Source organism: Choloepus didactylus, chromosome 7 (assembly GCF_015220235.1).
Source record: "Choloepus didactylus isolate mChoDid1 chromosome 7, mChoDid1.pri, whole genome shotgun sequence".
Taxonomy (NCBI): Eukaryota; Metazoa; Chordata; class Mammalia; order Pilosa; family Megalonychidae; genus Choloepus; species Choloepus didactylus.
The window spans coordinates 13,734,553-13,758,251 of record NC_051313.1 but is presented as its reverse complement, the minus strand read 5'-3'; positions in this window follow the sequence as shown (position 1 = coordinate 13,758,251).

Sequence of the window (23,699 nt, the reverse complement as noted above, 5' to 3'; positions counted from 1 at the left end):
TATTCCAGAGTTAAATGATCCAGAATTAAAATTCCAACAACAGAGATCAGGTTATAATGCTTGATAATAAAGCCAATAATAAAATTGTTAAAAGCAATATAAACACAAAAATAAAATTAAAATCTTGGTCTAAATTTGTTTTTCTAACCATTTAGCAATTGTGTTTTAGATCAAAGACTCCCAGTCCATGAGGGAAGGGGTTCTAGAATTATTACAAGTGCCTACAAATGCATATAGACACCAAGCACCATCCAGAAGCCTGAATAACGTCTCACCCTGAGAGGCTTTACAATTTTTCAAGTAGAAGTAGATGCTATGGAGAATAATAAAGTACAATCCCATCTGAAAGTATTACCAAATTCTTGGAGATGAATTTTTATCGTCTGTATTCTTAATCAATGGATATCATGTGAGGATTCAATTACATTTTGGACATTGAATATGTGCATCCTCAACAAACCAAAAGTAAAAACACATTTTAATACAATCTGGGAAATTGACTATGGACTGACCATCTTTAATTGTGTTAGATGTTGTAATGGCATTGTTCTAACATTTTTTTGAAAAATGCCCTTTGGCAAAGGGGAGCAGTGCGCATGCACTGAAATATGTACAGGTGAAATATCATGATGTGGGATTTGCTTTTAAAATACTTCATCAAAGAGAATAAAGAAAAGGATAGTAGACAAGCAAAGGTGGGAAACTTGGTAATTGTTGAATCTGAATATTGGGCATATAGGGGCTCCGTTGTGCTATTCACTGTACTTTCATGAATATTTGACAATGCTCACGTTACAATTTTTAAGTCATTATACTTAAACCTTGAGAACTATTGAATTTGGTAACTTTTAAAAATAGAATAACTTTATAAGAGAAAGAATGTGGAGAAAAACATATTTAGTTGTATAACTCTCAAAAGAGTTCTTACCCTTTGGAATGCTTTGCAACTGACTGTTACTCCAGGGGTCATAGCAATGTGCAGTTTTCATGACCAGGTAGCCAGGTTACCAGGGTCTAGGTTGTACTCCTATATCCCATAATCAGTTTTCATTCCCAGAGTCAAACGTTTTGAAATAGGAAAAAAGAGAGTAAGTGATCTTGTCTTGCTCATACATCCCCGCAAAGATTACTGGTGATAACAGCTGTCCCTGTGGAAGGGTTAGCTAAAAATCCATTCTGTTCCTCATGTAAAATATGGGTCTCAGAAAGCCAGGATTTCAATTATTACAATTTTGCATGAAAGAAGCCAATTTAGAATTATAATAAATCACCAAAGAGCAAATGCTGTATAATTTTTGGAAGTTTAGCATGGTCCATTTCAAAAAATAGAATTGATTCCTTTCATGTAACGTTACACATAGAGTCAGCTGGGTCAACAGAAGTACCAAGATTAGAGATCACCATTCATAACCAGCAATTTAAAAATATTTACACAATTCTCCTGAGGAAAGGGGAGAAACAAGAAGACAACATCAACAATAGCAAAAACAGGTATTCATTTAATTTGAGTTTTACTAGATTACAATGGTTACTTGTGCCCAGTCAGATAGACATCCTGGGGTGCTCTAGTTTGCTAATGCTGCCAGAATGCAAAACACCAGAAATGGATTGGCTTTTATAAAAGGGGGTTTATTTGGCTACACAGTTACAGTCTTAAGGCCATAAAGTGTCCAAAGTAACACATCAGCAATCAGGTACCTTCACTGGAGAATGGTCAATGGCATCTGAAAAACCTCTGTTAGCTGGGAAGGCATGTGGCTGGCATCCGCTCCAAGTTCTGGTTTCAAAATGGCTTTCTCCCAGGACGTTCCTCTCTAGGCTTCAGTGTCTATCCAAAATGTCATTCTCAGTTGCTCTTCAAAATGTCACTCACAGCTTCACTGAGTTCCTTCTGTTTGTCAGCTCACTTATATGGCTCCACTGATCAAAGCCTACCCTGAATGGATGGGGCCATGCCTCCATGGAAATATCTCATCAGAGTTATCACCTACAGTTGGGTGGGGCGCATTTCCATGCAAACAACCTAATCCAAACGTTCCAACTTAATCCCCACTAATATGTCTGCCCCACAAGATTGCATCAAAGAATATGGCTTTATCTGGGGGACATAATACATTCAAACCAGCACACGGGATATACAAATTTAAGAACAATCTGAAGATGGAGGGTGGGTAATAAAGATGAAAAAAAAATGAGTCTCCAAAAAAAGATAGGACCTGGGATCTATGATTTTCTATTTCACTCACCTCATTTATAACCCAGGCAACCATCCATCAGAAATCGGTCGTCATTCCCAGTGCTAACCACAAACTTAGGTCCTTCCCCCAAAATGTCTCAAACTTGAGAGATTTGGAGAAAATGAACTGACAGTATGACTTCCAGTGGCCTCTTTTCAATTCCAATTTACATACTAACCTAAACAATAGTGGGCATTTTTAATGCTTATTTGGATTTCGTTTCCTATTTTTCACTTGTTCAAGCTCCTGATAGCCCATATCGAACAGAAACTTTAAGGCCTTGACACATGGTTACACAAATACAAATGGGTTCACCTCATCTCAGTTTATCCACAATCCATTTATTAGGGTGTACCTCTATCATTCATTCATTGACTCATTTAGCAAGATATTTATAAATTTCCTACTGGTAACAAGCACATCCTTTTGTAGCTGATAAGAATACAAAAATGAATAAGATCTGAGATCTGCTTCTGATGGGCCTAAATACAAATGGGAACAGTAGATATGAAAACAACTAACAGAACTCCAACAGCTAAGTGCTATAGCAGTAGTACAAGAAGGAGTGGTTTCAGAAAACACGATGAGAATGTATTCTGACCCCATTTCATCTCAAGATAATTGAAATAATAATTGCAGTGTTCTGGGATTGTACAGCTAAATGCTTAGCAACCTCTACGATACAAAGAGGGGGAGGATATCTAAGAGGGAAAAAGCAAACTAATTTTCAAAAGAGGTTACATGTCCTTCAGCCCAGAGTTTCTCTGCTCTTTGGGCTTTGAACCAAATTGAATTGGGGAAGTGATTTTGTCTGCAAGCGTGTCAGCTCCCTATACTGTGGCATAGGCCATAACATTCCAAACAGAACAACAAACAAACCTAAAACCTGGGGCATATAAAGCCCTGCGTCCACGCATTCCTTCCATAATTGCATTTCTTCAGGCAGCTGCCCCATTCAGTCCCTGACCTGCTTTGCTTCCGATCTCAATCCCCTTTGGTTTTTCTTTATTTGGATTTCCTAACCCAGACCTGGGATCCTTCCTTTATTGTTACTTAAAAATCCCAAGGGGCTTCCCCTCTGGTAATTACCTCTTAGGATCACTCTAACTCTGCTCTGTGCCATTGCTGGGCTTTGAGACGCTTCTGGACAAACTCCCCTGGCCTGTTGTCATTGAGGGAGGGACAGCAGATGCCACTGCATGGTGGAAACAGCACCTCCCCGCTCCAGGCTGATGTCTAGGCGGACTTATAAAGACAAAGAGTTTCCTTCAGCATTATTAGGTCTTCTCCCTACACCCGATGTGCTCTCATCTCATTGCAAGTGTCCAGCGCCCTTACAGTGCTTCCTTACTCTTAGCTTCATGCACTTGATCATTCCCCCAACTAACATTTTCAAAACAGTGTCCAGTGCTCCAGACTTTTCTAGACCACATTTCCAATTTCTCAGCCCCATATGAAAGGATACCTCATCTTCCCAGAGACTCAACTTCTGCCAAGGAAGGTTGACTAAAGAATAGTATAGATTTAATCTGTTGGCTAATCTGTGAGTCTGTGTTGGACCAAATGAAAACTACAATAAAAGTTTAAAACTATGGATTGAAACCTGTGCTCCTGAGAGCTCAAGACAGCCCCTTTGTGTAGCAGAGAGCAGAAAACGTGGAATTAAAGGCACTTTTCCTATTTGAAGTGACTTGTTGCACTCACTTCAGTATCTTCTGGAGATGGTGCTATACTCAAATAGCTTCTCAAGTACATTTGAGACACGCTTGAGGGTTCCCATAAATGTGGGGGAGGAATTTGCTTGTGGCTGGAGTTCCTGAAGGGCAGGCGGAACCTGACCCTGTGCTTACCCCGAAGTTTGTGTTTTCTGTGAAACACACAGTTCACTAAATAACCACAAAACCGAGACAGAGAAGATTCAACAACGAATGAGAAAATAACAAGTATCCCCTCCATCTTTCTTTTAGCAGTTACCACAGTACTGACCGCTAGTTAAGAGCTCAATAAATATTTGTTCAGTAAATAACTGATTAGAGCTTCTGCTCCCTAAAGCCAAAGATATGAGGTCAAATTTTGAGGAGAAAGGAACTGACTTAAGACTGAGGAAAACAGGGACACAAACTCAAAAAAGTCTAAAAGGAGTGGCAAGAATAAAGAGGTCCTTTAGTTGGATTCATACAATACCTCACATGGAACTTCCTACAAAGTACCCCAATTACTGTTAATTTTTTTTTTTTTTTTTTTTTTCAGTTAAAGGAGAAAACGCCACGAATTCTTAACTTTGCTCCTTCCTCCTCTGATCTGTTAATATTCAGGTGAAGTGTTCCCACTGGCAATACTGCCAAGGAACACCAGAGGGCGGTCCATTTTAACTGTTCCAAGTTTCTAAGTCCAAGCACTGTTTGCAGATGCAGAACCTCACGTGACCAGGTCACCTAAGAACTATTCTACGAAACAGTTAGAAGTAGCATGCCTGGTAGAGAAGCTGCAGTGTAATTCATTATACTTCAATGTGACTATTTCATTTTAAACTGAATTTGTGCAAATTGCAAACATACTGAGGATTATTCCAAGTCTAATCAAAGGGGAGAGGACAAATCACAAGATACTGAAGAATCAGTGTTTAAAGCTGCAGAGAACTGCAGTTTTGCTTTGTACTGTGATGGCTTTCCTGCTGGGAACAGACTTCTTTTACCAATTTGATAAGTGTAACAGTAGCACAAAGATCTAGGAGAAACTATAATTCACAGGAAAACATTACAGGTATGTTGCTATATTCATGACATGTATAAAAACAAGTATAAATATATGCATGTGTATGTGTGTATATCTAGCTAGCTAGCTAGCTAGCTACTGCATGTGCTTGTTTGCACAAATTATGACCCTTCAAAAAACCTGTTATAATGATCTCTAATATTAACATAGTGGGTTTCATTATTACAACTTGTTTTGACTATTGGCTTGCCGTAATTTCACTGGAGCTTTGCATCCTATTGCCGTCCCTGCAGAGTGTATGATACATGGGTGAGAGGCAACTTGCCATCCTGTGGTTAGGTGTTTCCAACCAGCTCCCATCCACGTGGCAATCTCAGCTCTCCCTCAAGCCAAACCTGGCCACACCACCCTAATTCTAACACATTTAAATAGGCCTCACATAAATGGAACTTTATCAGAAAATACCAGAAATTAAATACTTAAAGGCAAATTTTTAACTTTTTTATAACTTTTCTGAAATATTTCATAAATAAAAAAGAAAACCGACTTTGGGGTAGCAGTTAAAGGATTATAAATGCTTTCCATTCTCAACCTCTTGCAACCACCTGACAGAACAGTATATGTAGGCTGTAATGTCCTTGAAACATCTCTGAAACATAAGCTAAGATCACCATTGTCTTTCCCAGACCCCAAAGTTTTATTTTCTGTGAATCTACATTTAATATTCAGAAATTATCCTGTGACCTATCTTACAATAGCAATAAAGGGGTTGTACAAAATACAATTGACTCAAGAAGTTGAAGGGATTCTACCTGGAAATAAAGCCCTCTCAAATTCCCAAATATTTTGAGTGATTTTTAAATATTTTGAAAGTTTGGAAAATAACTTTCTGAATTCAAATCATCAGTGATTATTAGTTATTACTAATATGAGCAAAACTGCTAGAAGCTCAATAAAATTAAGTCTATTAAAAACGCTGGGATTTCAGAACAGTGTATTTATAATTTCTACATATGCCAAACCACAAATACACAAATATTATACCTGGAGAGTCTCACATCGATACATAACACCCTGTGAGCTAAAGCAATCAAAACCACTGCTTCGAAAATCAGCTGCACTTGTAGTATCACAGGAAGGGCCATAGTCTAACGTATCGGAAGGTTAGAGTCTGAAACTTGCTTAGATTCTATTCAGGGGCCTAGTTTCTATTCTTGATTGTCATCCATCCTCCTGAACCTCATTTTCCTCAGCTGAACCAACAATTAGAATAAGAGCCAACATTATTAGATAACGTGATAGTTAAGATCATGGGTCAACTTGGCTAGGTGATGGTGTCCAGTTGTCCAACCAAGCAAGCACTAGCTTGATGCTTACTGTGAGGGTATTTCATGGATTTGAATCTTTAATCAGTAGACGGCATGTGTCTATGGCTGATTACATCTACAGTCAACAAAGGAGATTGCTTTCAACAATGAGAGAAGTCTTATCTAATCGGTTGAAAGCCTTACAAGGAGAACTGATGATTTCATCATCCAGAAAGAAGAACTTCTATCTCTACTTCAGCCAGCCAGCTTCCCCTGGGGAATTCATTGAAATCTTCTTTGCAGTCCCTAACTTTTGGCCTGCCCTACAGAATTTGGGATTGCCAATCCCTACAGTCAAGTGGGTCAATTCTATAAAAAATCTCTTAATATTTACATAAATATGTATATACTGTTGGTTCCATCTCTCTGGAAAACCCTGACTAACACAGATAAACATGAAAATGGATTCAACATTATTGCCATATGTTCCAGCTTGCTAACGCTGCAGTTTTGCAAAACACCAGAAACGGATTGGCTTTTAAAAAGGGGGTTTATTTGGTTACAAAGTTACAGTCTTAAGGCCATAAAGTGTCCAAGGTAAGGCATCAACAATAGGGTACCTTCACTGGAGAAAGGCCAAAGGCTGGGAAGGCATGTGGCTGGTGTCTGCTCGCCCCCAGGTTGCACTTTAAAATGGCACTCTCCAAAATGTAAGCATCAGCTTTCAACAGCCATCTCCAAAATGTCTCTCTAAGCTGATCTCCAAAATGTCACTCACAGCTGTTCTGAGGTGCTTCTGTTTGTGAGCTGTTTTTGTAGGACTCCAGTGACTAAATGAAGACCCACCCTGAATGGGTGGGGCCACACCTCCATGGAAATAATCCAGTCAGAGTTGTCACCTACAGTTCGGCGGGTCACATCTCTATGGAAACAACCCAATCCAAAATTTCCAACCTAAACAAAACTAAATGCCTCTGCCCCCACAAGATTACATCAAAGAACATGGCATTTTGGGGGACATAATACATCCAAATGGGCACACCATAGAAACTGAGAACACAGCAACATATAGTATTAAAAAATTTAAAATAACAACATTTAAAAATGAATGAGGAGGGCAGGGCAAGATGGCAGATTGGTGAGCTGTATGTTTTAGTTACTCCTCCAGGGAAGTAGGTAGAAAGCCAGGAACTGCATGGACTGGACACCGCAGAGCAATCTGACTTTGGGCATACTTCATACAACACTCATGGAAATGTGGAACTGCTGAGATCAGCGAAATCTGTAAGTCTTTGCGGCCAGGGGACTCGCGCCCCTCCTTGCCAAGCTCAGTCTCGTGGGAGGAGGGGCTGTCAGCGCCGGGAAGGAGAAGGGAGAACTGCAGTGGCAGCTCTTATCAGAAACTCATTCTACTGATCCAAACTCCAACCATCGATTGACTGAGACCAGACACCAGAGACTCCAGCCCCGGAGGGAGGAGATAAGCATAGCAAAAAACAGCAAGAAAAACTCCAAAATAAAAGCGGAGGCTTTTTGCAGTTCTGGTGAACATAGAAAGGGGAAGGGCAGAGCTCAGGCCCTGAGGCTCATATGCAAATCCCCAAGAAAAACTGATTTCTCTGCCCCCTGGATCTTTCCTTAATGGCCCTAATTGCTTTGTCTCTTAGCATTTCAATAACCCATTAAATCTCTGAGGAGGGCCCTTTTTTTTTTTAATCCTTTTTTCTTTTTCTAAAACAATTACTCTAAGAAGCCCAATACAGAAAGCTTCAAAGACTTGCAATTTGGGCAGGTCAAGACAAGAGCAGAACTAAGAGAGCTCTGAGACAAACGGGAATAATCCAGTGGCTGAGAAAATTCACTAAACACCACAACTTCCCCAGAAAAGGGGGGTGTCCGCTCACAGCCATCATCCTGGTGAACAGGAAACACTCCTGCCCATCGCCAGCCCCATAGCCCAGAGCTGCCCCAGACAACCCAGTGTGACGGAAGTGCTTCAAATAACAGGCACACACCACAAAACTGGGCATGGACATTAGCCTTCCCTGCAACCTCAGCTGATTGTCCCAGAGTTGGGAAGGTGGAGCAGTGTGAATTAACAAAGCCCCATTCAGCCATCATTTCACAGACTGGGAGCCTCCCTACACAGCCCAGCAGCCCAGAACTGCCCTGGGGGGGATGGTACTCACCTGTGACATAGCACAGTCATCCTTCAACAGAGGACCAGGGGGTGCACAGCCTGGAAGAGGGGCCCACTTGCAAGTCTCAGGAGCCATACACGAATACCAAGGACTTGTGGGTCAGTGGCAGAGACAAACTATGGCAAGACTGAACTGAAGGATTAAAACAGAGAAACGAAGTGGGAGGACTTACACTCCCTGACTTTGAAGCTTATTATAAAGCCACAGTTGTCAAAACAGCATGGTACTGGCACAAAGTTAGACATATAGATCAATGGAATCGAATTGAGAATTCAGAGATAGACCCTCAGATCTATGGCCGACTGATCTTTGATAAGGCCCCCAAAGTCACTGAACTGAGTCATAACGGTCTTTTCAACAAATGGGGCTGGGAGAGTTGGATATCCATATCCAAAAGAATGAAAGAGGACCCCTACCTCACCCCCTACACAAAAATTAACTCAAAATGGACCAAAGATCTCAATATAAAAGAAAGTACCATAAAACTCCTAGAAGATAATGTAGGAAAACATCTTCAAGACCTTGTATTAGGTGGCCACTTCCTAGACTTTACACCCAAAGCACAAGCAACAAAAGGAAAAATAGATAAATGGGAACTCCTCAAGTTTAGAAGTTTCTGCATCTCAAAGGAATTTCTCAAAAAGGTAAAGAGGCAGCCAACTCAATGGGAAAAAATTTTTGGAAACCATGTATCTGACAAAAGACTGATATCTTGCATATATAAAGAAATCCTACAACTCAATGACAATAGTACGGACAGCCCAATTATAAAATGGGCAAAAGATATGAAAAGACAGTTCTCTGACGAGGAAATACAAATGGCCAAGAAACACATGACAAAATGTTCAGCTTCACTAGCTATTAGAGAGATGCAAATTAAGACCACAATGAAATAACATCTCACACCAATTAGAATGGCTGCCATTAAACAAACAGGAAACTACAAATGCTGGAGGGGATGTGGAGAAATTGGAACTCTTATTCACTGTTGGTGGGACTGTATAATGGTTCAGCCACTCTGGAAGTCAGTCTGGCAGTTCCTTAGAAAACTAGATATAGAGTTACCATTCGATCCAGCGGTTGCACTTCTCGGTATATATCCGGAAGATCGGAAAGCAGTGACACGAACAGATATCTGCACGCCAATGTTCATAGCAGCATTATTCACAACTGCCAAGAGATGGAAACAACCCAAATGTCCTTCAACAGATGAGTGGATAAATAAAATGTGGTATATACACACGATGGAATACTACGCGGCAGTAAGAAGGAACGATGTCATGAAACATATGACAACATGGAAGAACCTTGAAAACATAATGCTGAGTGAAGTAAGCCAGGCACAAAAAGAGAAATACTATATGCTACCACTAATGTGAACTTTGAAAAATGTAAAACAAATGTTTTATAATGTAGAATGTAGGGAATCTAGCAATAGAGAGCAATTAAGGAAGGAGGAACAATAATCCAAGAAGAACAGATAAGCTATTTAACGTTCTGGGGATGCCCAGGAATGACTATGGTCTGTTAATTTCTGATGGATATAGTAGGAACAAGTTCACAGAAATGTTGCTATATTATGTAACTTTCTTGGGGTAAAGTAGGAACATGTTGGAAGTTAAGCAGTTATCTTAGGTTAGTTGTCTTTTTCTTACTCCCTTGTTATGGTCTCTTTGAAATGTTCTTTTATTGTATGTTTGTTTTCTTTTTAACTTTTTTTTCATACAGTTGATTTAAAAAAGAAGGGAAAGTTAAAAAAAAAAAAAAAGAAAAACAAGGAAAAAAAAAGATGTAGTGCCCCCTTGAGGAGCCTGTGGAGAATGCAGGGGTATTCGCCTACCCCACCTCCATGGTTGCTAACATGACCACAGACATAGGGGACTGGTGGTTTGAGGGGTTGAGCCCTCTACCATAAGTTTTACCCTTGGGAAGACGGTTGCTGCAAAGGAGAGGCTAGGCCTCCCTATGGTTGTGCCTAAGAGCCTCCTCCCGAGTGCCTCTTTGTTGCTCAGATGTGGCCCTCTCTCTCTGGCTAAGCCAATTTGAAAGGTGAAATCACTGCCCTCCCCCCTACATGGGATCAGACACCCAGGGGAGTGAATCTCCCTGGCAACGTGGAATATGACTCCTGGGGAGGAATGTAGACCCGGCATCGTGGGACGGAGAACATCTTCTTGATCAAAAGGGGGATGTGAAAGGAAATGAAATAAGCTTCAGTGGCAGAGAGATTCCAAAAGGAGCCGAGAGGTCGCTCTGGTGGGCACTCTTACGCACACTTTAAACAACCCTTTTTAGGTTCCAAAGAATTGGGGTAGCTGGTGGTGGATACCTGAAACTATCAAACTACAACCCAGAACCCATGAATCTCAAAGACAGTTGTATAAAAATGTAGCTTATGAGGGGTGACAATGGGATTGGGAAAGCCATAAGGACCACACTCCACTTTGTCTAGTTTATGGGTGGATGAGTAGAAAAAGAGGGGAAGGAAACAAACAGATAAAGGTACCCAGTGTTCTTTTTTACTTCAATTGCTCTTTTTCACTCTAATTATTATTCTTGTTATTTTTGTGTGTGTGCTAATGAAGGTGTCAGGGATTGATTTAGGTGATGAATGTACAACTATGTAATGGTACTGTAAACAATTGAAAGTACGATTTGTTTTGTATGACTGCGTGGTATGTGAATATATCTCAATAAAATGAAGATAAAAAAATACAATCTGGTAAGTATAATTAAGAAAGCTGAGTTTGAGTATGGTTGAAAGAGGAAGATTAGGGTCATGTACGTCACTAAATGGAAAGGTAGAGGATGAAAACTGGGACTGTATAACTTAGAAAAACTAGAGTGAATCATGACAGTGGTTGATTGTACAAATATAAGAAAGTTTTTACATGAGTTAGAACAAATGTATATCATTATTACAAGGTGCTAAGAATGGGATGGTTTATGGGAAAATACAATTAATTCAAAATAAGGTCTACAGTTAACAGTAACATTGTAATATTCTTTCACTTATTGTAAAAAAGGCACAATACCAAAGGTAATTGTCAATAATAGGGGGATATGAAGGGTTGGCATGGGATTTTTTTTGGAAGAAATCGGAATGTTCTCATATGGATTGTGTTGGTGAATGCATAACTATGTGATTATACCAGGAGACACTGATTGTGCAGTTAGGATGCGTTGTATGGAATGTGAATAAAACTGCTTAAAAAATAAACAGAAAACTAAAAAAAAAAAAGAAAAGAAAAAGAAAGAAAGGAAAGTTGAAAAAAAAAAGAAAAAAGACAAACAAGGAAAAAAAAAAAAAAAAGATGTAGTGCCCCCTTGAGGAGCCTGTGGAGAATGCAGGGGTATTGGCCTACCCCACCTCGATGGTTGCTAACATGACCACAGACATAGGGGACTGGTGGTTTGATGGGTTGAGCCCTCTACCACAGGTTTTACCCTTGGGAAGACAGTTGCTGCAAAGGAGAGGCTAGGCCTCCCTATAATTGTGCCTAAGAGCCTCCTCCCGAGTGCCTCTTTGTTGCTCAGATGTGGCCCTCTCTCTCTAGCTAAGCAAACTTGAAAGGTGAAATCACTGCCCTCCCCCGTACATGGGATCAGACACCCAGGGGAGTTAATCTCCCTGGCAACGTGGAATATGACTCCCGGGGAGGAATGTAGACCTGGCATCGTGGGACGGAGAACATCTTCTTGATCAAAAGGGGGATGTGAATGGAAATGAAATAAGCTTCAGTGGCAGAGAGATTCCAAAAGGAGCCGAGAGGTCACTCTGGTGGGCACTCTTACGCACACTTTAGACAACCCTTTTTAGGTTCTAAAGAATTGGGGTAGCTGGTGGTGGATACCTGAAACTATCAAACTACAACCCAGAACCCATGAATCTCGAAGACAGTTGTATAAAAATGTAGCTTATGAGGGGTGACAATGGGATGGGGAAAGCCATAAGGACCACACTCCCCTTTGTCTAGTTTATGGATGGATGAGTAGAAAAATAGGGGAAGGAAACAAACAGACAAAGGTATCCAGTGTTCTTTTTTACTTCAATTGCTCTTTTTCACTTTAATTATTATTGTTGTTATTTTTGTGTGTGTGCTAATGAAGGTGTCAGGGATTGATTTAGGTGATGAATGTACAACTATGTAATGGTACTGTGAACAATCAAATGTATGATTTGTTTTGTATGACTGCATGGTATGTGAATATATCTCAATAAAATGAAGATAAAAAAAAGAAAAGAAAAAAAATTATTATTCTTGTTATTTTTGTGTATGTGGTAATGAAGGTGTCAGGGTTTGATTTTGGTGATGAATGTCCAACTATGTAATGGTAGTGTGAACAATCGAATGTACGATTTGTTTTGTATGACTGTATGGTATGTGAATATATCTCAATAAAATGAATATAAGAAAAGAATGAAATATCTAGTTTCAAAGAATATTATGAAACTAGTATATTTATACATTTCTGGTTTAATTAATATTAAGATAAGATTATTTCCTATAGATGTCAAAGGGAGCATGGCTCTTCCAACACCTTAATTTTGGACTTTTAACTTGCAGAACTGTGAAACAATAAATTTCTTTTTTTTTAATCTGCCCAGTTTGTGGTACTTTGTTATAGAGACCCTAGGAAACTAAGACAATTATTAATAAAGCCATAGAGCAAAATGGTCAGAAATTTAGGGCAGCCATCAAAGAATGCAGAATGAGTGGGAAGCAGTGGGAATTTGAGAAAATGGGAATGAGTTGGGGAATGGGAGTCTTTCCGAAATCAAATTTCATTGCCACTTTATTTCTATAGGAGAATTTCTGGAACTCTGCAAACTATGCTTGAGTCCCATGTCAGGGGTCAGGGTTAGGCCTAAGAATTATCCCTGGAAGTGCTATGAAGCCAGATGAAGAGGAAAAAAAAATGAGCTGAACTCTTTTTCTAACCAAATATTTGCAAATAAATCAATACTCTTCTAAAAATAACTAATGAAAAATATCACAAGGAAAATGAGGAAATATTTTAAACTGAATAATGAAAGGGCAGCATATCAAAATGTGTAAGGTATGTCTAAAGCAGCATTCAAAGTGAAGTCTATAACTCTATATGCTTTATTAGAAGAAAATAAAGGTTTGAAATCAATGGCCAAGCGTCTACCTTAAGAACCTAAAAAAAAAAAGAGAAAATTAATCTTAAAACAAATAGAAGAAAAGAGATAGTAATGAAAAGAGCAAAAATCAATGAAGTGGAAAACAAGTGATAGACAAAAGCAACAAAACTAAAGTTTGTTGCTTGAAAAAGGAATAAAATTAAGAAATTCCCAGAAAAAAGTAAACAAAGAAAACTCAATTACCTATGTCAGAAATGAAAGGGCATGCTTCAATACAGATTCTTCAAAACTTAAAAAGATAATAGGACCTTCCACTTTGGGAAAGTTGGAGTAAATTTATTTTTCCCTATTCTTACACTAAGTAGAACTAAAACCACTAGAAATTATGTACAAAACAAATATAAGAAGACTCTGAAAGAAGAGAAGTAAGCAGATCATTTTTGCACCCTATATCCCAGACTGGGTGCTGGAGAAGCAGAACATGGTAAGGGCCTGTTCCAGTTTGCTAATGCTGCTCTTATGCAAAATACCAGAAATGGACTGACTTTTATAAAGTGCATTCTTTAGTTATAAATTTACAGTCTGAAGGCCATGAAAATGTCCAAATGAAGGCATCAACACAAGTATACCTTCACCAAAGGAAAGCCAATGGCATCCCAAAAACCTCAGTTAGCTGGGAAGGCACATGGCTGTTGTCTGCCGATCCCAGTTTGTGTTCCAGCAACTCTCTCAGTGCCTCTGCATTCTTCAAAATGTTGCCTTTGGGGCATCTGTCCTCTCTTAGCTTCTCTGGAGCAAATTCTGGGCTAGTATCTCCAAAGCATCAACAAAAGTCTGCTTTCAATGGCCACCTCCAAAACGTCTCTGTTGGCTGCTCTCCAAAATGTTACTCTCAGCTGCTCTGAGGTCCTTCTGTTTGTGAGTTCTTTTATAGGACTCCAGTGGTTAAATCAAGACCCCCCTGAATAGGTGGGGTCCATATCTCCATGGAAATAGTCCAACTGAATGTTTCAATCACAGTTGATTGAGTCACATCTCCATGGAAACACTCAATCAAAGGATTCCATCCTAATCAACACTAATACATCTGCCCCCACAAGATTGCATCAACGAACATGACATTTTGGGGGACATAATACATCCAAGCCAGCACAGGGGATAAGGGAAAAAGAGCTCCAATAAGCCAGCTCTTTCTAGCCAAAAGACCAGGAAAGTGGTGACCTAGCAAGACAGAAAAATTTTAGAGAATACCTGCTGTACTGTAGTTAATCAATACATATGCACAAAAGTACAAGAGCTGTCTACCCACTCCCCACAGCCTACCCCACATGGCAGCAAAAACTAAATATCTAACCTACACTCCCAGCCCCACCAGACTGTAACAAGACTCCCCAACCTTCCCCACCAAGCAGTATCAGCGGCCAGGTAAATAACCAAACTCTCATCCCTGTGGGGCAGTGCTGAAGCTTTCCCCCATGGACGTGTCACTGGAGACCACATGAGAAGTGTAGACTTCCATCCGCAAAAGTCAATAATGGGGTTCCCCTCCTCCTTCCCACTTGAATGGTGACAGGAGAGGCCTATGGAGAGTCAGACTTTCCATCACTGCCCAGTGGAAGGAGGCCAATCACTTCCCACCATGGAGGAGCAGTAATTCCCATCCTCACTCAGTGATAACAAGAAGCCCCCACACTGTGGGTGTCAGCGAAGGCTGAGTGGAGAACCTAGACCTCTACCCTTAACTGGCAGTAATGGGGTGGCCTCTTCTACCTCCACTACCCTCTCTCTCTGCCACTGTTGCCAATGGAAGCCAGCTAAAACAGAAGGCTTAAATAGGATAGAGTTTCTCATACATAATATGCAAAATGTTCAGAATTTAATAGAAAATAACTCCTCATGTCAAGACTTAGGAAAGTCTCAAAGAAAAAAGGATTATTTATATATGCCAATACCTATATGGCAAAGATGCTACAATTATAGGACAAAGATTTCTAAATAGCCATCATAAAAATGTTCCAATAGACAGTTATAGGCATGCTTGAAACAAATGATAAAACAAAAAGTCTCAGAAAAGGAACAGAAAGTCTCAGTGTTGAGAGAAAAGATATAAAGAAAAACCCAATGGACAGTTTAAAACTAAAAATACAGTAGCGGAACTTAAACTCCATGGGCTCAACAGTAGAATTGATGGGACAGAGAAAAGAATCAGTGAATTTTAAAAATAGAACAATAGAAATTGCCCAATCTGAACAAGAGTGAAAAAAACAGACGGGGAAAAAAAAAGATGAACAGAACCTCAGAGACTTGTGAGACTACAACAAAAGATCTAACATTCATGTCATTAGAGTCCTAGAAGGAGAGGAGAAAAAGGGAGACTAAAAAAGTGCTCAAAGAAATATCAGCTGAAACTCCACAAATTTGCCAAAAGACATATACTTCCTGTGCTGGTTTGGATGTATTATATCCCCCAAAATGCCATGATCTTTGATGCAATCTTGTGGGGCCAGACAAATTAGTGTTGATTAGGTTGGAACCTATTGATGGAGTGTTTCCATGGAGATGTGACTCAATCAACTGTGGGCAAGACCTCTGATTGGGTAATTTCCATGGAGGTATTACCCCACCCATTCAGTGTGGGTCTGAATTAAATCACTGGAGCCATATAAAAAGCTGACAAACAGAAGGAACTCAGAGCAGCTGTGACATTTTGGAGAGCAACTGAGAGTGACATTTTGAAGAGGAGCTGCAGCTAAGAGAGGACAAAACACCCCAAGAGCAACATTTTGGAGAACGCCATTTTGAAACACAACCTGGGAGCAAGCAGATGTCAGCCATATGTCTTCCCAGCTAACAGAGGTTTTCTGGATACCAATGGCCTTTTTCTAGTGAAGGTACCTGTGATGGTTAGGTTCATGTGTCAGCTTGGCCAGGTGATGGTACCCAGGTGACTGGTCAAGCAAGCACTGGTCTAACCATTACTGCAAGGACATTTGTGGCTGGTTAATAAACCACAAGGCTGGTTTATTAAATCATCAGTCGATTGGCTGCTGTTGTGACTGATTATATCAATATAGGGTATGTCTTCCACAATGAGAGAATGTAATCAGCTGGATTTAATCCAATCATTTGAAGACTTTTAAGTGAGACAGATAGAGGGCCTTCACTTCTTCTTTGGCTGACCAGTGAAGCATTTCCTGAGTTCATCGAAGTTGCCACTTCATTGCCTGAGTTGTTCATTGAACATATTCATCAGAGTTACCAGTTTGTTGCCTGAGGAGTTCATCAAACGTCTTCAGTGGAGTTGCCAGTCTGCTGCCTGCCCTATGGAATTTGGACTTGTGCATACCCACAGTTGCGTGAGACACTTTTATACATCTTATATTTATAGATATCTCTTGTTGATTCTGTTTTAGTAGAGAACCCTAACTAATACAAATGTGCCAGCTTGGATGTATTGTGTTCCCACAGACACCATTATTTTTGATACAATCTTGTGGGGGCAGACATATTCATGTTGATTAGACTGGAATTCTTTGATTGAGTGTTTCCATGGAGATGTGACTCAATCAACTGTGAATGAAATGTTTGATTGGATAATTTCCATGGAGGTGTTACCCCACCCATTCAGGATGGGTGTTAATTGGATCACTGGAATTGTATTAAGGAGTTCACACATAAGGACCTCAGAGCAACTGAGAGTGACACTTTGAAGAGGAGCTGCAGCTAAGAGAGGACAAAATGCCCCAAGAGCAACATTTTGGAGAACGCCATATTGAAACACAACCTGGGAGCAAGCAGACGCCAACCACGTGCCTTCCCAGCTAACAGAGGTTTTACTGGTGTCAATGGCCTTTCTCCAGTGAAGGTACACTTTGTTGATGGCTTACTTTGGACACTTCATGGCCTTAAGACTGTAACTTCGTAACCAAATAAACCCCCTTTATAAAAGCCAATCTGTTTCTGGTATTTTGCTTAACAGCTGCTTTAGCAAACTGGAACAGTATCCTATTATAGATGCCTTACCTTGGACACTTTATGGCCTTAACACTGTAACTGTGTAACCAAATAAACCCTCTTTATAAAAGCCAATCCATTTCTGGTATTTTGCATTCTGGCAGCATTAGCAAATCAGAACACCTCCCAATTCAAGTAGCTGAGCAAACTCCTAACAGAATTAAAACTAAGAAGTCCATATCAACACACATCATAGTCAAACTTCTGAAAACTAAAGCATAGGAAAAGTATTTAAATCAATAAAAGAGAAACAGTACCCTATCTACAGGGGGAATTAATAAGAAAACTTCAGATTTCATATCAGAAACCAAGGAGACCAGAAGAAAGTGGCACATTTTTAAAGTACTGAAAGAAAAGAATTGTAATTTCAGAATTCTGTGATCCAGTGAAAATAACCTTCAGGAATGAAGGGGGAAATAAAGACATTCTCAGAAAAAGGAAAGCTAAGAGAATTTTTCACCAGCAAATGTACTCTAAAAAAAAAAAAAATAGCTGAAAAAGCTCTCTAAATAGATGAAATGGTAAAAGAAGATATCTTGCATATCTTGCAATATCAGAAAGAAGGAGAAAACACAGAAATCAATAATATGGGTAAATACAAAGACTGTACTTCTCTTGCATTTTCTAAATTATGTTTGATAGTTGAACCAAAGTATAACACTTGTTTGATGTGGTTCTAATTTTGTTCAGAGAAAATATTTTAGACAATTATGTTATAAATACTGGAGGGAAAGGAATGCAAAAGGAGGTAGGATGTACATACTTCACTTGAACTGGTAAAATGATATCACCAATAGACTGTGATAAGTTATGTATGTAATATATGATACCTATGGCAATCACCAGAAAAAACTATATTAAGAGATATTTTTAAAATGCTATAGATAAATCAAAATGGAATTCTACAAAATATCCAAGTAACTCACAGGAAGGCAGAAAAAAAATAGAACAAAGAGAAAATGAAAAATAAAATTGAAGAGTTAAGCCCTAACATTTCAATAATTATCCTTAAGATAAATGGTCTAAATGCATCAAATAAAAGACAGATTGATAAAGTGAATTAAAAACATAACCAAACTGTATGCTGTTTACATACAAAAACTCACTTCAAATAAAATATGGAATGTTAAAATAAAATGATTGAAAAATATATATCATGAAAACATTAACCAAAAGAAAGGAGGAGTGAATACATTAAATCAAATAAGGTAGAATCAGAGCAAAGAAAATTACTAGGGACAGTGATGGACAGTATATAATGACACAAGTGTCAATCCACCAAGGAGACATAGCAATCCTAAATGCATATACAGCATTTGAAGTGGCAAAATATGTGAAGCAAAAACTCATAGAAATTAAAGGAGAAAGACATGTCCACAATTATAGTTGAAGATGTCAACAACCCTCTGTCAGCAATTGATAGAACAACTAGACAGAAAATTAACAAGGGTGTAGAACTCAGCAACACCATCAACCAACATGATATAATTGACATTTGTAGAACACTCCACCCAACAATAGCAGAACACCATTCTTTTCAAGTGCCTACAGAAGATATACCAAATAGACCATATCCAGCATCATAAAACAAACTTCAACAAATTTAAAAGGATGAAATCATAGAGTGTCTTCTCTGACCATGATGGAACCAAATAGGAAATCAATAAGAGAAAAATAACAGGAAAATTTCCAAACATCACATTTACAAATAAAGCATGAATCAAAGAGGAAGTCTAAGGGAAATAAAAACATGTTGAGGAGAACCTAAGATGGTGCCTAGGAGAGACAGGGCAAAAAAACACCTCCGTGAAAAATACTAGATAAAAGCCAGAAAGTGACCCAGGATACCAGTTCCAGCGATGCATCAGCCTGGACAAGGTCTGCTAAATCCACAGGGACCATGCACTTGATGAAACTGAGAGTCTGCATTCTGAAATGCATGAGTAAGCCGCTGAATATCCGGCAGCCACGCTGTGGTGTGGGGAAACTGTGGGTTGGCATTTGGAGGCAAACTAGTTCTTTTTTAAAAAAACCCAAAAGCGGCTGCAGATACGGCAGTGAGAACCACACAGTGAAGTGCGGGAGGAACAGGCTGTGTTAACGCCTCAAAATCTGGCATGGAAGATAGCCTTTCGCACACCTGCTGCTAATTGTCACAGCAAGGAAAGCAGAGGTTAACCAAAAGGGGGAAATGACCACGCCCCTTGCAGCTATCTTCCTGGTGGGCTGGGAACACTCCTGCCCGGCACTGGGGCCACAGCCCAGAGCCAAACCAAAAAAACCCAGTGTGACAGGAACTGTTTTCAGCAACATGTGCACATGCCACAATATTGGGCATGGACAATAGACTTTCACGCACCCACAGCTAATTGTCCCAGAGCTGGGAAGGTGGAGCTGTGTGAAAAGAGGGAAATTAACATGTGCCATACAGCCATCCTTACAGCAGGCTGGGAATGCACCTAAATGGCCCAGTGGCCCAGAACTTCCCTTGAGGGATGGCATGCACTTGTGACATTGCACAACCTTCCTTCAGCAGTGGCCCTAGAAGGGCACGGCTGGGAAGAGCAACCCACCAGGAAATCCCAGGGACCCTACACCAATACCAACGACTTGTGGGTCAGCAGCAGAGACAATCTGTGGTGAGACTGAAACGAAGGTTTAGACTCTTGCAACAGCCTTAAATCTCCAGGAACACATGGAAGGTTTGATTATTAAAACCACCCTCCCTCCCTAACCACTCAGACACATGCCCCACATTCAGGGTGGACAGCACCAACAACACACCCAATCTTGGTGCAACAATTGGACCCCACAAGAATCAGACCCCCACACACCACAAAGACAAATTTGGGGAGAACTGACTTGAGGGGAATAGGTGACTCGCAGACGTCATCTGCAGGTTAGTTAGAGAAAATGTATGCCACCAAGCTGTAGATCTGACAAATCAGAGATTACTCTTTGAATAATCCTACATATCCTAAAAGAACCCTATCAAGTAAAGCAAATGCCAAGAGGCCAAAAACAACAGAAAATTTTAAAGCATATGAGAAACCAGATGATATGGATAACCCAAACCCAAACACCCAAATCAAAAGATCAGAGGAGACATAGTACTTGGAGCAATTAATCAAAGAACTAAAGACAAACAACGAGAGCATGGCACAGGATATAAAGGACATGAAGAAGAGCATGGCACAGGATATAAAGGACATGAAGAAGACTCTAGAAGAGCATAAAGAAGAAATTGCAAGAGTAAATACAAAAATGGATGCTCTTATGGAAATAAAAGAAGCTGTTAACCAAATCAAAAAGATTCTGGATACTCATAGTACAAGACTAGAGGAAGATGAACAATGAATCAGCATCCTCAAGGACCACAGAATGGAAAATGAAAGAACAAAAGAAAGAATGGGGAAAAAAATCAAAAAAATTGAAATGGACCTCAGGGATACGATAGATAAAATAAAATGTCCAAATATAAGACTCATTGGTGTCCCAGAACGGGAAGAGAAGGGTAAAGTCTAGAAAGAGTATTCAAAGAAATTGTTGGGGAAAACTTCCCAAACCTTCTGCACAATATAAATACACAAAGCATAAATGCTCAGCGAACTCCAAACAGAATAAATCCAAATAAACCCACTCCAAGACATATTCTGAACAGACTTTCAAACACTGAAAAAAAGGAGCAAGTTCTGAAAGCAGCAAGAGAAAAGCAATTCACCACATAAAAAGGAAACAGCATAAGACTAAGTAGTGACTACTCAGCGGCCACCATGGAGGCAAGAAAGCAGGGGCATGACTTATTTAAAATTCTGAGTGAGAAAAATTTCCAACCAAGAAGACTTTATCCAGCAAAGCTCTCCTTCAAATTTGAGGGAGAGCTTAAATTTTTCACAGACAAACAAATGCTGAGAGATTTTGCTAATAAAAGACCTACCCTACTTTAGATACTAAAGAGAGCCCTAGTGACAGAGAAACAAAGAAAGGAGACTGAGATATGGAGAAAGGTTCAGTACTAAAGAGATTCAATATTGGTTCATTAAAGGACAATAAAGGAGAGAGGGAAAAACATATCTGACAAACATGAACCAAAAGATACAATGGCTGATTCAAGAAATGCTTTCACAGTAATAATGTTGAATGTAAATGGATTAAACTCCCCAATTAAAAGATATAGATTGGCAGAATGGATCAAAAAATATGAACCATCAATATGTTGCATGCAAGAGACTCATCTTAGACACAGGGACACAAAGAAATTGAAAGTGAAAGGATGAAAAAAAGATTTCATGCAAGCTACAGCCAAAAGAGCAGGAGTAGCAATATTAATCTCAGATAAAATAGACTTTAAATGCAAGGATGTTATGAGAGACAAAGAAGGCCACAACATACTAATAAAAGGGACAATTCAACAAGAAGAAATAACAATCATAAATGTTTATGCACCCAATCATGGTGCCACAAAACACATGAGATAAACACTGGCAAAACTAAAGGGAACAATGGATGTTTCCACAAGAATTGTGGGAGACTTCAACATATCACTCTCTGCTATAGATAGATCAACCAGACAGAAGACCAATAAGGAAAGTGAAAACCTAAACAATCTGATAAATGAATTTGATTTAACAGACATATATAGAACACTACATCTCAAATCACCAGGATACCCATTCTTCTCTAGTGATTATGGAACTTTCTCCAGAGTAGACCATATGCTGGGACATAAAACAAACCTCAATAAATAAAAAAAAATTGAAATTATTCAAAGCACATTCTCTGACCACAGTGGAATACAATTAGAAGTCAGTAACCATCAGAGACTTAGAAAATTCACAGACACCTGGAGGTTAAACAACACACTCCTAAAATAAATGGTTGATAATGTAGAATGTAGGGAAACTAGTGATAGAGAGCAATTAATGAAGGGGGAACAATAACCCAATAAGAACAGATAAGCTATCGCTAGTAAATTTAACATTCTGGTAATGCCCAGGAATGACTATGGTCTGTTAATTTCTGATGGTGTGGTAGGAACAAGTTCACAGAAGTGTTGCTATAATAGGTTATTTTCTTGGGGTAGAATAGGAACATGTTGGAAGTAAAGTAATTATTTTAGGTTAGGTGTCTTTTTCTTACTCCCTTGTTATGGGTCATTTGAAATGTTTTTTTAATTGTATATCGTTTTTAAAAGAATGTTTTTTTGATATAGTTAATTAAAAAAAAGAGTTAATAAAAAAATGAAAAAAATATGCAGAGCCCCCTTGAGGAGCTGGTGGAGAATGCAGGGGTGTTTGGCTTCCCCACCTCGATGTTTGCTGATGTGCTCACAGACATAGGGGACTGGTGGTTTGATGGGCTGAGCCCTCTACCACAGGACTTGCCCTTGGTAAGATTGTTGCTGCAAAGGAGAGGCTAGGCCTACCTATAATTGTGCCTAAGAGCCTCCTCCTGAATGCCTCTTTGTTGCTCAGATGTGGCCTCTCTCTCTCCAGCTAAGCCAACCTGGCAGGTGAAATCACTGCCCTCCCCTCTACGTGGGATCAGACACCCAGGGGAGTGAATCTCCCTGGCAACGTGGAATATGACTCCCCGGGAGGAATCTAGACCCAGCATCATGGGATGGAGAACATCTTCTTGACCAAAAGGGGGATGTGAAGGAAATGAAATAAGCTTCGGTGGCACAGAGATTCCAAAAGGAGCCGAGAGGTCACTCTGGTGGGTGCTCTAATGCACAATATAGAAAACCCTTTTTAGGTTCTAATGAATTGCAATAGCTAGCAGTAAATACCTGAAACTGTCAAACTACAACCCAGAACCCACGAATCTTGTAGATGATTGTATAAAAACGTAGTATATAAGGGGTGACAATGTGATTGGGAAAGCCATATGGATCACACTCCCCTTTGTCCAGTTTATGGATGGAGGAGTAGAAAAATGGGGGTAGGGGGAAGAAAAAAGAAGGTGGCACCCAATGTCCTTTTTTTACTTTCGTTGTTCTTTTTCACTCTGGTTTGTATTCTTCTTGTTTTTGTGTGTGGTAAGGAAAATGTCAAAAATTAATTTTGGTGATGAATGCACAATTATGCAATGGTACTGTAAACAATTGAATGTATGC